General features: G+C 37.8%; 1 long non-coding RNA gene across 6 annotated transcripts; it reads right to left on the bottom strand.

Moving 5' to 3' along the window:
• Window positions 1-10,964: 10,964 nt before the first annotated feature.
• Window positions 10,965-13,180, bottom strand: LOC125585158. Of its 6 annotated transcripts, none has more exons than XR_007322085.1 (9): window positions 12,919-13,178; window positions 12,738-12,841; window positions 12,231-12,548; window positions 12,054-12,136; window positions 11,864-11,981; window positions 11,627-11,783; window positions 11,413-11,527; window positions 11,245-11,329; window positions 10,965-11,171 (listed from the first exon to the last, which is right to left on the bottom strand). It is a non-coding gene; the product is annotated as an uncharacterized LOC125585158 (long non-coding RNA). The 6 variants fall into 6 exon arrangements; XR_007322087.1 differs by having other exon boundaries at window positions 11,245-11,527; window positions 12,231-12,362; window positions 12,458-12,548; XR_007322083.1 differs by having other exon boundaries at window positions 11,245-11,527; window positions 12,231-12,296; window positions 12,458-12,548.
• Between the last annotated feature and the right edge of the window lie 711 nt (window positions 13,181-13,891).

Raw genomic sequence — 13,891 nt, 5'->3', positions numbered from 1 at the left:
TTTAAAGTCAAGAAGGAAGCATGTGAGGCGTGTAGACTTGGAAAGCAATCACGCAAAAGCTTCCCAAAGGAATCTCAAACTAAGACAAGAGAGAAGCTTGAGATTGTACATACGGATGTATGTGGGCCGATGCAGCATCAGTCTGTTGATGGAAGCCGATACTTTTTGCTATTCTTGGATGATCATACTCACATGTGTTGGGTATACTTCATGAAGCAAAATCAGAGACTTTCTCACTGTTCAAGAAGTTCAAAGCAATGGTGGAGAAGAAATCGGATTGTACCATCAAGACGCTGAGATCAGATGGAGGTGGTGAGTTCACTTCACGAGAATTCAACCGGTTCTGTGAAGAAGAAGGAATCAATAGGCAAGTCACCTTGCCTTATTCACCACAACAAAATGGTGCAGCAGAGCGTATGAATAGGACTTTGGTGGAGATGGCTAGATCGATGTTGGCAGAGCAAGACTTACCGCTCAAGTTATGGGCAGAAGCGGTATACACTGCCTCATATCTTCAAAACCGTCTGCCATCAAAGGCAATAGAAGAAGATGTCACTCCTATAGAGAAGTGGTGTGGACACAAGCCAGATGTGTCACACATGAGAATGTTTGGTAGCATATGCTACATACATGTCCCGGATCAAAAGAGGAGGAAGCTAGACGTCAAGGCAAAGCGTGGAGTCTTTGTTGGATATAGCAACCAATCCAAAGGCTATAGAGTTCTCATCCTGGAGAATGAGAAGATTGAAGTATCAAGAGATGTCGAGTTTGAAGAAAGCAAGAAGTGGGATTGGAAAAGGCAACAAGAGGTGAGGAAGACATTGGAGTTGTCTATGGAAGACTCTCACCCGCCTGAAGGACAAACCAAAGGTGAATTCAGCCCTGAGGAACAAACCGAAGGTGCATCTAGTCCCGAGGAAAATTTTGGAGGTACTTTCAGTCCTATTCTCTTTCAAAATGATAATCATGATACTAGTAGTGGAGATGAAGAAACTTCTGAGGCACCAAAGAAGTTCAAGTCCATGGTCGATATCATGGAAAGGGCACCGAGAGTAGAGCTTGATGAAGCGGCTCAAGCAATAGAAGCTTGTCTTCATGCAAATGAAGAACCATACACTTATGATGAAGCGTGTGGTACCAAGGAATGGAGAGAAGCGATGAATGAGGAGATAGCCATGATTGAGAAGAACAAGACGTGGGAACTAGTGGACAAGCCAAAGAAGAAGAATGTGATAAGTGTGAAGTGGATCTACAAGATCAAGACCGATGCAAACGGCAATCACATCAAGCACAAGGCGCGGCTAGTTGCAAGAGGGTTCTCTCAAGAGTATGGTGTTGACTACCTTGAGACGTTTGCTCCTGTCTCAAGACATGATACAATACGAGCCATACTTGCATATGCGGCTCAGATGAAGTGGCGATTGTATCAGATGGATGTGAAGTCAGCCTTTCTCAATGGCGACCTCAAGGAAGAAGTGTATGTCACACAACCGCCTGGGTATGTGACACACGGGAAAGAACACAAGGTGTTAAGGCTACACAAAGCTTTATATGGTTTAAAGCAAGCCCCAAGGGCATGGTATGGAAGAATAGATTCATACTTTCTTCAAAACGGTTTTGAGAGGAGTATGAATGATGCGGCTTTATACATCATGAAGCAAGGAGGAGATGTGTTGATCGTGAGTCTATATGTGGATGATATAATCATCACAGGAAGCAACATCCAGAGCATCAACACATTCAAGGAGAACATGAAGAAAGAATTCGAGATGGTGGATCTTGGATTATTGAACTACTTTCTTGGAATGGAAGTAATTCAAGACAATGGAGGCATATTTCTTTTACAAGAAAAGTATGCAAACAAACTTGTAGACAAGTTTGGGATGCGAGACAGCAAGAGTGTAAGCAACCCACTTACACCACAAGGAAAAGGAGTTGAGGATGACAAGGAGTATGGAGATCCGACTAAGTATAGAAGCATCGTTGGAGGGCTTTTGTACTTGTGTGCATCAAGACCTGATGTGATGTATGCAAGCGCCTATCTCTCAAGATACATGTCATCACCCCGCATGAAGCACTACCAAGAAGCCAAGAGGGTGTTAAGATATGTCAAAGGAACATCAAACTTTGGAGTATACTTCACAAGTGTGAAAGAACCAAGACTTCTAGGCTACACAGACAGCGATTGGGGTGGTTCTAAAGAAGACAAGAAAAGCACTTCAGGTTATGTGTTTACTCTTGGATCAGCCATGTTTTGTTGGCAGTCAAGCAAGCAACAAACAGTGGCGCAATCAACAGCTGAAGCGGAGTACATAGCCGTGTGTGCAGCAGCAAATCAAGCAGTGTGGTTACAAAGACTATTTGAAGACTTTGGTCAGAAGTTTGAAAGAGGCATTCCGATCTTATGTGACAACAAATCAGCAATAGCAATTGGGAAGAATCCAGTGCAACACAGAAGGACGAAGCACATAGAGATCAAATACCATTTCGTGAGGGAAGCTGAGCAGAAAGGAATCATTGAACTGAAGTATTGCAAAGGGGATGATCAACTCGCAGACATTCTCACAAAGGCATTGGGCGGTTCAAGATTTGAAGATCTAAGGAAGCAGCTTGGAGTCAAGTCGAGATATGATTAAGGAGGAGTGTTAAACTATATAATCTAATCTCTCCTTAATACATTTACATAAGTTAGTTATTTATGTTATTACACAAAGAGTTGTAACTCTTCATGTTGTGTCTTTTAGTATAAAGAGTTGTGTCTCTTATACTTGTACTGATTCGATCTCTATATAAAGATCAATCATCTGTTGTAAACACAACACCGAATCTCAATAATACAAAAGTATTTTCAGAAAATTTTATAAGCCGGAAACGTCTATCTTATTCTTTCTCTCGAACTCGTGTGTAACACACTGTGATCATTGTGTAACACAAGCGGTTGGTAAAAGATTAACAACTTTAACGGCGGCCGCGTATGTTATTAAGTTACTTCCGCGTACGGTTCCGACATACCTTGAGGTTGAAGATCGTTTGAAGATAGAAGTGAGACGCCTTGCCAACATATTTCTCAAGCGTGTGAATGTGTGATCGTTAGCTCTGGATGACCTTGAGGCTTTAAAGCTTGATAAATGCTCATGGTTTCTACCGATGGACTTTTCAACATCGTTAAACACTGCAGGTACTGATTTACTTCTTTGTATTTTTTAGATATGATCTTAAGGTTTAACACTAACTTTTTCAACTCTCTTTATATTCACAAGGACAATCTAGCACAAGATTGCTGCAAGAACCATATTTTAAAAACTGTTTCTCTGAAGATCACATGTGTATTTAGCTCAATTGGGTAATTGAAACGTTGGTGATTTTTTTTTTTGATAATCCGGACACTCCGGAGGGAATCCGACTATCTTAAGTACACCTCCGCAGAAGACATCCTGGAAGGCCGCTTTTTTCACCACATTTTAATCAACGGTGACCAGCGAGATTAGAACCCAAATCCGTATTGGGGCCAGAGCTTTCTCAAGACCACTGGGCCGTCCTCGCTCGGTGATTTAACCTTACTTTATTTGGTTTGGTAGGTTAGTATGTGTTAACATGCTTAACTTGAATAAATGAGTAGTCAAAGTTGCTTTGAGAAATAGGGAAATGAGGAGATTGGTTTATATGAGGAAGATGTCTATATAGCAATGCTGAAACAGCAAAGAGATTATAGTCCGAATATGAAAAAGAAAATATATACCATTTTCCTCACCTCTCCACAAAATATGTGAGTTAAAATCACCTTTTGTATAGTATTATGCTTGAACACCTTCCAACAGGAACAACGGGAACATCTTCACTTCGAATTTTCGGCCACATGTCAGGGTCTCCAGAGGCGGATGTTTGGTCAAAACCAAAAGCCAAACAAATTTTCATCCATGAACACACGCAACTGTTTCTTAAACGTTTACTGTATATTCTATACTGTATTTTCTTTTTGTAAAAGAAACCGTACGGGTTTACTAACTAATAGGATTCTGTTACTTCGTATTTGATATCTTTAAAAAAAAGAAAACAAAATATCGTCAAATTATAAGACAAAAACTGTTTTTAAAATTAAAAGGTAAAAAGAAATAAATAAAAAATAGTAATAATTAAAAAATATATATTTTTAACGTCGTCAGCAAAACACTACACCCTAAAACTTAAACCCTAAACCCGAAATCTTTGGATAAACCCTAAACCTTTAGATAAATCCTAAACTCTAAATCAAAATCACTAAACACTAAAACACTCAAGGGTTTAGGGTTTAGGATTTAGGATTTAGTGTTTAGTGTTTTTTATTTAGAGTTTAAGATTTATCCAAGGGTTTAGGGTTTATCGTTTAGGATTTAGGGTTCACGGATTAGGATTTAGGGTTTAGTGTTTTGTTGGCGACGTTAAAAAATTAAAAAAAAAAAAAAATTCTGTATGTACTATTTTTTTATTTTTTTTACTTAAAAAAAATCATAATATAACTTGACAATACTTTGTTTACTTTTTTAAAAGATATCGAATTTGAAATAATGAAATTTTATTGGTTAGTAAACCTAGAGGTTCACCCTAGAAGTGAACCCAAGAATAACTCTTATTTTATTTGCCTTAGATCAATCTCTATATCATGTTTATAAATTGAACACTGTGGGAACCAAAATTCGCACTGTCGATTTACGTTTAAATTAGGAAACTAGGAAAACCCTAATTTCCCTGAGGTCCTGGATCTCTGCGAGAGCCAACGACAAGTGATCAAATAGATGCGGAAATCATGAAAAGGTAACAAACGAGTTTAGAGAAAACAGTAGATCTTATTTTGAATCTGCGTAAGAGCGTTGCGATCATTACAAGAGATCATAAAAGCTTTGGTTGCAAAGGCTGTCAGTGAGTTACCTAGTTCTAGCAGCCTAAAAGCTCGAACCTAGTTGAATCGCAGCTCGATAACAAAAGACAAAAAAGATACAGAAAAGGTTTTTGATTGATTTCGGACTGAACCTTGTTAAAGGCTGCCTACGTACCCCTTTCGAGGATCAAGCCGAACGTAGTTCAATTGATAGATCTGGACAAGAGATCGAACTGCCTGGGCGAGTTCGTCTAGTAATTGAGTGCCAGTCATAGAAACCGAACTTGTTGAGAATAAAGCCTAAAATTTCTAAGTGCAGAGAATTCCGAGTCTAAAAAGTTGTCCCTGGTGCCTCTCGCCTAGGACTCCTTATATACTTGCTCCTAGGTCGGTTTACGCTTTTCCCCTTCTGCCCTTAAGCCGTCATAGCTTAAAAATGGAGATATTCCGTTTTTTCCGATCTTCGTGATTATCATCGGAAACTTCACATTTATCCGCGGAAACTTGACATTTGTCTTGTCTTATGAACCAAGCATAAACCGTCATACGGCTTATGGGCTTTTGGTTAAGAAATCGTAAGTGGGCTTCGAGCTTCGTCTTAGGTCTCTTTGTGTCGTCTTTGGCTCGAAACGTTTATTACGGTTTCTTCGATAAAAGCAAACATCCCGCGGTTTTCATCGTAAAGTTTGACTGATGACTTTGCGTGACGGGAAACATAGAATGATTTAGCCACAGTCTACGGGAGATAGCATTTAAAGAGTAGACGAGAATGCATGGATTCGTGTCATATCGACGTTTTGGGAGAGCCCGATCGCTACGTAACGACCAAGTCGTGTGCGTGCTCGGTCGCTACGTAGCGACCGAGCTTTGGTTCGAGCTCGGTCGCTACGTAGCGACCAAGCTTGGCTCGAACTCGGTCGCTACGTAGCGACCGAGCTTTGGCTCAAGCTCGGTCGCTACGTAGAAACCGAGCTTTGGCTCGAGCTCGGTCGCTACGTAGCGACCGAGCTTGGCTTTAGCGACCGAGCTATATTATCTAGTAAATAATTAAACGTTTAGTTTTTGTTTAATTTCTAAAATAAACTATATAGTTTAAAATTTGTTTTCATTTGTTTAAGGTAGTAAATATTAATCATTCTTAGAAAATATGATTTTTGTTATTTAAAAAATAATATTTATAATTTTAAAAGTTAACATCGGCAAATATTTAAATATTTAACATATAGAGGTATAGTATTACAATATTAAATTATATCTATTTAATTTATATTATCTATAAATTCAATGGATCATCTATTGTTTAAATCCAATTATTTATAGCCCAATAAAAATTTCTACTAGGCCCAAAATTTAAATGATAAAATTAGAGATAGCTGTTATTGGTTTATATATTTTGATTGATTTAGAAATCCATATAGCATTTATAAATCCAAGTCAAATATGCAAATCCGGAGGTTTTTCCTCAGATTTGAGTCTTTGTATTTTTAACTAAAAAATTCAAACAAATCCATTCAAATCCATTATAAAATCAAATATATTAGTAAATGTGTACGATTGAATAACACTTGATTTGATACAGAAATTATGAATCATTAAACCAATAACACATGATTTTAATACAGATTTGAAAATCATAAAACCAATAACACTAGATTTAGTTCGGATTTTCAAATCCATTAAAATACAACAACCAATAACCCCTACTAAATGTAACATGACTTTATAGGAATATGTACATTAGGTATATTTTTTAAAAAATCATACATGAATCAAGGTTGTGACTTCTGATTAGTATATAAGATTAAGACAACCCGAATGTTTGATCAACCTCTGACTAGAACCCTTTTTGGTAGACCTGGGACGAATCGGGTATCCGAGCAATTTTAAAGTATCCGGATCCGGATCCTTATCCGGCGGATCCATAATTTTACTATCCTTATCCAGATCCGAGGTTCTCGGATATCCGGATGTCGGATATCCTTCTAAAAATTGCAATATCCGGCGCATATCCGGATCCGAATTTGGATCCTTAAAATAAATAAAAAGAATATTAATATATATATATAATTTTAACAATAATTTTTTAAAAAATATACATATAATGTCTTTAATTATTTTTATGTATAATATTACAAAATTTACATAAAATTTATATATACTATTATTAAAATGAAAATATATTAAATAAAATTAATTTTTATATATAGATATTACTATTTTTGAAATATTTATTAATAAAACTTACGGATCCGGATATCCGAACTTAAAAATTAAGATATCCAGATCTGGATCCGGCTTTGACGGATCCACCATTTTATTATCCGGATCCGGATTCGGCCCCTCCGGTTATCCGGATTTTCGGATCGGATCCGGATCGAATCCGAATCTCGGATAAAAGTCTCAGGCCTACTTTTTGGTATATTACTTTGGTCTTTAACGTACATAGGAGTACTGGACAAAAAATCCAAATCCGAAGAACTGAACCGAACTCGACCCAAAAAAGTAGTATCGAACCCAAACCGAAATTGATTAAATATCCGAACGGGTTCAAAATTTTGGTATCTAAAGAACCGGAACCGAAGTATTTCGGGTACCCGAATGTATTCGAAATAGATTTCTATACCCCTTTATATAAATATATTTTAGATTAATGTCTATTAAAAACATCCAAAATATATAAGATATTTTTAAATTATCCAAAATACTTGAAAATATATACAAATAGTCAAAAAATAAATGTATAAAAGAGCTAAAACCAAATTTGCCCATAAGCCCTAGCTTTTTCTCCCAGGCACGATTTCCAAGGTGGCTGCCATCAACGAAAGCTTCAACTCCGATCTAGAATGGACGAGTGGTGCAAGAGCCTCTCCGCCGGTCTTTCATCCTGAGAAGCTATGCTTCTCACTCTCGGGATCTCTGCTGGGTTTACCCGAAGAATCTTCTCACCAACAGGTGAAGACCTTCTGCAACTTGGAAGATTACGTTTCTCATCCGGCTGTGCTATTCCATTAGAAAGATCTACCGCTGATTTAAGTCTGAAGGTGAAGGGTTTAACTTCAAAGCCGCCGCTTCCTCTGGAGTTTCGATTTTCTCAACCACCAGAACCGCCTGAGACACCGGACCCTCCACCTTCTCCATCTTTTATGACTGGACTGACTTAAGATCTGTTTCTGGAGACCTGTATTTCCCTTCCGTTGGTGCGGTGTTCTCAATTCTTAAATTTGCCAAATCTGAAGCTTCCTCAACTTGTGTTCTATTCTTCGTCTTGGACGATGACTTTTCTCCCTACCGGGAAGATCGGCTATGACGGGAGCTGGGGCGACTGTGGCTTCCACACCGACCTTTCTTGTTATTTTCTCGCCAGATTTGTTCTGGACAAGACGACCCAAGCATCTCGGCGAGGAACCTCCTGTCCAACCCATGTTCAAAGCGAATGCTCTCAGCTGCACACACCGATAACTGCTCTCTCCTTCCAAGTTTATTAAATTTCAGTGACCAGCGGCTCGGATTTGGCTCAGTCAACTCTCTCTCTCTCTCTCTCCAACACGGGAATGTTGGGGTTGGAAGTTTCTACCTGAACTCGATACTTGCTCTCTCAAGAACTGTCGTCAAGCTCATCTCCATGTCCATCGGTGTGAAGCAAGATCTATTGCTAATCTTTCCCTCTTTGTGCTTGAAGAATTCCTCAACGAGTATGCCCATGAATGAAACCCATGAGATCGTCTCTCTACCTGCCATTGTGAATATGACCTGCTCGCCATTGTTGGATTTCCATCCTTTGTCACTTGTCATTGTGGCTTATGCTCATCAACCAACATATTGGATATGTCTATTATTCTCCTGGCCTTCATTGCCAAAAACTTTTATGGAATTGGAGATGATATCCTCATCAATCGAGCTTCATGGGATAGTTTCAAAAGTACAAGTTTTTCTCATTGCTGCTCTCTTCATAGTTAATTTACAAATGTCAAGAACAACACGTCATCAAAGTTCGAGTCCGACAAGAGCAAAAGTCAAATCGATATCAATATTTTGCTGGAGTATATCACAGCTTGAAGATTGTAGTCTCTTAGCCTTTTCTCTTTCAAAAAAGGTTAGCCAAACTTCCTCATGCCGAGGCCATGAAAGATTCTTTTCCATCTTCCTCTTCTTTGTAAGATAGAAAATTTCCATCAAAATTGTACCTTCCTCCCTTCGGGAGAGATCACTATTTCCATCATCTCTTTTGGGAGAGATTTTCATTCCTCCACTTTTCCTCTATCTGAGAGGTGAAACGTGTACGGGTTTCAAACCGGTACTACTCTCCTCCTTAGTGGAGCAGAGTCTTGAAAAGTTCACGGGCTTTAGCCTTACGAGCGTTTATTGACCATTCAATGGTTCTAGGGTTAATGAAAGCTGATTCCCAATTTGCCCTCCTCCAAATCTCAATATATCGAAGTCTCGAGGACTGGATTTCTTTACTTGAAGATGTGGTGGTGGCTGCTTGTGTTTTGTCTGAAGCTTCAGACACGTGTTCTCGGATGCTCGTGACCTTGCCTCCCTTTTTATCTCACAAGAATTGCTACACTGCTGTGTATTTCCTCTGATCCAGTGTAGCTGTATTCTCTTCTAGTTTTAATGTGGTTGTCTCTTAACTTCTATGCTATCTGTTTCTGGAACAATTTCTCCTTGATGGAGTGTAACCACCTTGTTTGCACAAAAAAAGTATAAAATAGCTAAAATATACTCAAAACACAAAACTATTTGAAATATTTATTGATTATCTATCCAAATATTCAAACCAAATCAAATTATATGTTAAGTTTAGGTGTTTTGGCATATGTTATTCAAATTTGTATGTAATATAATATTTTGTATAATGAATTTTAAAATTTTAAAAATAATTTTAATTGGGTATCCAAACCCGAACCGAACCCGCAAAGATCTGAATCGAACCCAAGTAAAACTAGAAATATTTGAATGGAGCTGAAATCTTTGACTCCGAAAACTCAAAAGCCGGATAGATCCGAACCGAACCCGAATGGATATCCGAACGTCCACCCGTAAACATATATACGAGATTTTGATCCGCGTTTGGAAAGCGCATTTTATTTTTGAAACCAAATAAAAAAATTCTATGAATTTCTATATAAGATAGTCTGGACACATTTATCCAAAACCGAAAAACTATACCAAATACATAAATAGTGCGAACTGAAACCAAAATTTAAGAACTAGTAAGAAAAAAATACATCAAAGAACACTTTTGAAGATATGAATTACACGTAGGTACACTTCATGCATATGCATGTAACACACTTTCTTTGTGTGATTTATCTTATTTGCCCTTCAGCTTTCCTAACAACAACCAAGCTTAACGATAACGAACATGGTTTGCATAACTACTATTTCTCAATTTACTTCTTTTGTTTTTTTTTATACGACATCGACTAATCTACATCCTCACAACACGACTTCGACAAAGCTAAGCCCTAATTTCTCTTAACCTTCAATCTCTGAAGAAACTTGTGATGAAAATCAAAATCTCTGAAGCAGAGCTTTTTGGCTCTTCTTCGTCAAAGTTTATTTCTGAATTCTGATTGAAAGTTCAACACTTTAGCTATGTAACTGGAATTTATAAATTTATTTTATGATTTTTTTATCTATATTAATAAATTGTATTAAACACCGAAAACCCATTAATTTATTCACCAATAATCTATCTTCGACTTATGAGCTTGTCCGTAGTATTAACCATCTTTTTTTAATATATTTCTTTATTCATCGCAGTTGTCCGTAGTAAAAACCATCTTTGATTTTAAAAGGCTTAGAACGATTTAAAACGATTTATAATATTTTTGTGATTATTGTAAAATATCAACAACCGCCAATAACCATAAAATCTAGCAGGTGAGAAAAACCAATTAAACTTCTTGTTAAATGTTACATATCTCTACAATCATGGGAGAATTAATTCGATAGTCAATTTTTATGTTTTTTTATTTTTGTGTGTACTAACATAAACCTATATTTTTGTGTATATTAACTAACTTTTTTTGTCCTATGCATCTTACTCCTTACAAAAATCTTATATATAGTAGAGATCATTCTCTCTTGCAGAACAAAGAAAAATGCAAATTCAATTATATATCTTTATATTCTTTTCTTAAATCTAACAAAACTAATTTAGCTTCTCTAAACACATTGACCAAAAAACATATCTTAAAACGGTCACTCAAAAATCTTAATTAATATGCATGGCTTGAAACCACTAAAGTAAGGATGAATTGTAGAGTAATGGGTTCTATATGTCGTTCTCCTTGTCCACGTTGTTTCCCTGATCATGTATAATAATCTATATTAATTTACAGTACATGAAAGTGACACAACAGAACAATCATAAGACTCACACTATCAACGAAATCAGGGAGTGGTGCACGATCACGTCAGTTAAGGATCCGTATGATGGTGTAAGTCTGATGACTTGCCGTGGAGCTGTCAGCCTAGTTGTTAAATCAAGATCGCTTGGGTAGAACTTACACGGGGAGGACGACTCTGAGAGATATAATGTAACTTACCAACATATGATCAGCTTCATTTGCTTTGACGTTGTGAAGTTTCGTCATCACCCCATCAAAACAAACGAAAACGCCCTCAGCAGTATCATCAGCTATGCCCAACTCCACTCGATATCTAGAAACCAATAATCAATTTTCTAAAGGACAGGCTGTAACATGGTTGTGGACACATACTGGAACGAACATGAATAATATAGTACTATGCGTTACATACCGGAGGGCACCAACAGCATTTGTATTGTTGCAGTGCACACATGTGAATGCTGAGTCTGTGCGTTGCCGTTTTTTGTGCACTTAGAGCAAACAACATAACACCACCCTTTGTCCATCCTGATGCCAGTAACTTTCCTAGAACACATGAAGTCAATGTCCTACATGTTGGAATACAGAACCATATCAATGGTATCAACCATGTAATAAAAAAAAAAAATCCTAAGGCTAAAGGTAGTACTTGAGATGGAGCAGTTATGACAAACTCATTAAGCTCGGATATTGTCAGATTCTCAACCTTGGCAGATGCTTTCAGAAGTGGAGCTGCTGACTGCAGCACAGTGTCTGTGGAGACCAACCTGCGTTGTTTAACAATATCTTGGATACATCAGTATACGAATGATTACATATACAATCACCATGCTACTTACTTGTAAAAGAGGGACCTCTCCTACAATAGTATCTTTATCGAAATAAATGTGTGTTCCTGAGGTTGCATTAAGGAACAAACGGCCTGCATGATAAAGTTTGACAAAAGTATCAACAAATACTGGACTCGTATTCCAATCAGATTAGAGATTCTCTAAATTTAAATAATAACCAAATACCTCAAACTATTTTAGGATTAAGCTCGTCGCAACAACAACTCTTGGTTCACCTCGCATGGATTCCAGCTTGCGGTGAAACGAAACAGCATGGGAGTCAAACAAACTCAAAGTCACGCACACATCAATACATAACTGATACGAATGTGATTGGTACGGTAGTTGCAGTAAAGAGGGTGCATGAGATATGTTTCATTTAAAGAGGCTCAAAAAAATTATTAATTACTTACTTTTCCAGTTTGATGGTCGCCATCAAGTGATTATTGTCTGCCGGAGGGTCACTGACAGAACTCTTAACAGCCGTGATCTCCCCAATGATATCTATGAATGAATGAAAACGTAAATTAGTTGACGGTTAGTATGATGACAAACGTAAGAGGATTACCCTTGCTTGAAACGTTTATGGAAATCGCAATAATCATTAAAAAGATCATTAATGCTCAATGCAAATTCTTATAGAAAGTGGAAAATAAATTTCAAGACTACCGGAAATTCTAAAACGGAACTCACATTTGTATCAAGCAAAAGCATATCGACGGACATGAGCTCATCACCTCGCCTCCCAGAAACGCAACAGCCTGACCTCATCCATGGAAAAACGAACTCCTGACAGACTTCGAATCGAAAAGGAAAACGAATGAATAGGTAAAGAATGAATGATTTGTTCTAATCGATTGATTGGATGACTCACAGTGTAGAGATGCTTAACTTTTTATACTCGAACATCCACAGCCTTCGAAGAGAAAAGGCGTCATTGAAGATAGATTTAAGAAGGTATTTAAGAGGATTGAATCCGTAACCGATTGATCTCTGGATTGTATGGAAGAAGATGAACAAATCGAGAAAAAACCTAGAATAGGTACGGCGGAGAAAAGAGATTGTTGAAACAAAAAAGAAACGCAGCGTTTTGTACAATATTGACATAGATATTGGACCAGGCTTAATAAAGCCATACGCTAAGAACAAAATGGGAAGGTATAAGCCCAAACCGATTTCGAAAATAAAGTGATACGCTGAGTTTTGTTCGGCGGACACGCGGCAGCACAGGATGACACTAATTGATGACGTGGCAGCAACAGCAGAGAGGCAAACAATACTTTTATCTATATAGATTTTATGATTTTTTTATCTATATTAATAAATTGCACTATACACCGAAAACCTATTCATTTATTCACCAATAATCTATCTTTGACTTATGAGCTTGTCGAGAAGCTTTCGAGTCATTGTCACCGGAGCTATGGGTTGGGCGGCTGAAACCCAAACCCATGTTCTTCCTGTGGATCTAGATCTTCGTCATCACCGGCTGAACTCCGTCATCACCGACAAGCCCTCCATTCGCGGACGTCGTCACCATCACTCTATGATCTTGTAACGACCCAAATCTCGGCCCGGGATAATCTAGCCCAGTAAGACCAAATTACATTATAGAAAATCCTAAGGTTTTCTTATTAAAGATGAGGTTTCGTGGTGGCCTCTGACAGAAACTTTTGGGGATGGCAAAGCCCTGCCGGAACGTCACCGGAACAGCCACAAATAGCCATCATGAAAGAGAAGTCATCCCACCATCCGAAAAGAGAGAGTAGAGCTCTGCAGACACGTTTTGGAGGAACAGAAGAACGATCATTCAAATATGAGTATTTCGAAGCTAAATTTTGAGGTTA

This window comes from Brassica napus, chromosome C4 (assembly GCF_020379485.1).
Source record: "Brassica napus cultivar Da-Ae chromosome C4, Da-Ae, whole genome shotgun sequence".
In the NCBI taxonomy this organism is placed as follows: Eukaryota; Viridiplantae; Streptophyta; class Magnoliopsida; order Brassicales; family Brassicaceae; genus Brassica; species Brassica napus.
Note: the sequence above shows the minus strand (reverse complement) of the source record. Positions and strands in the feature narration are given on the sequence as shown.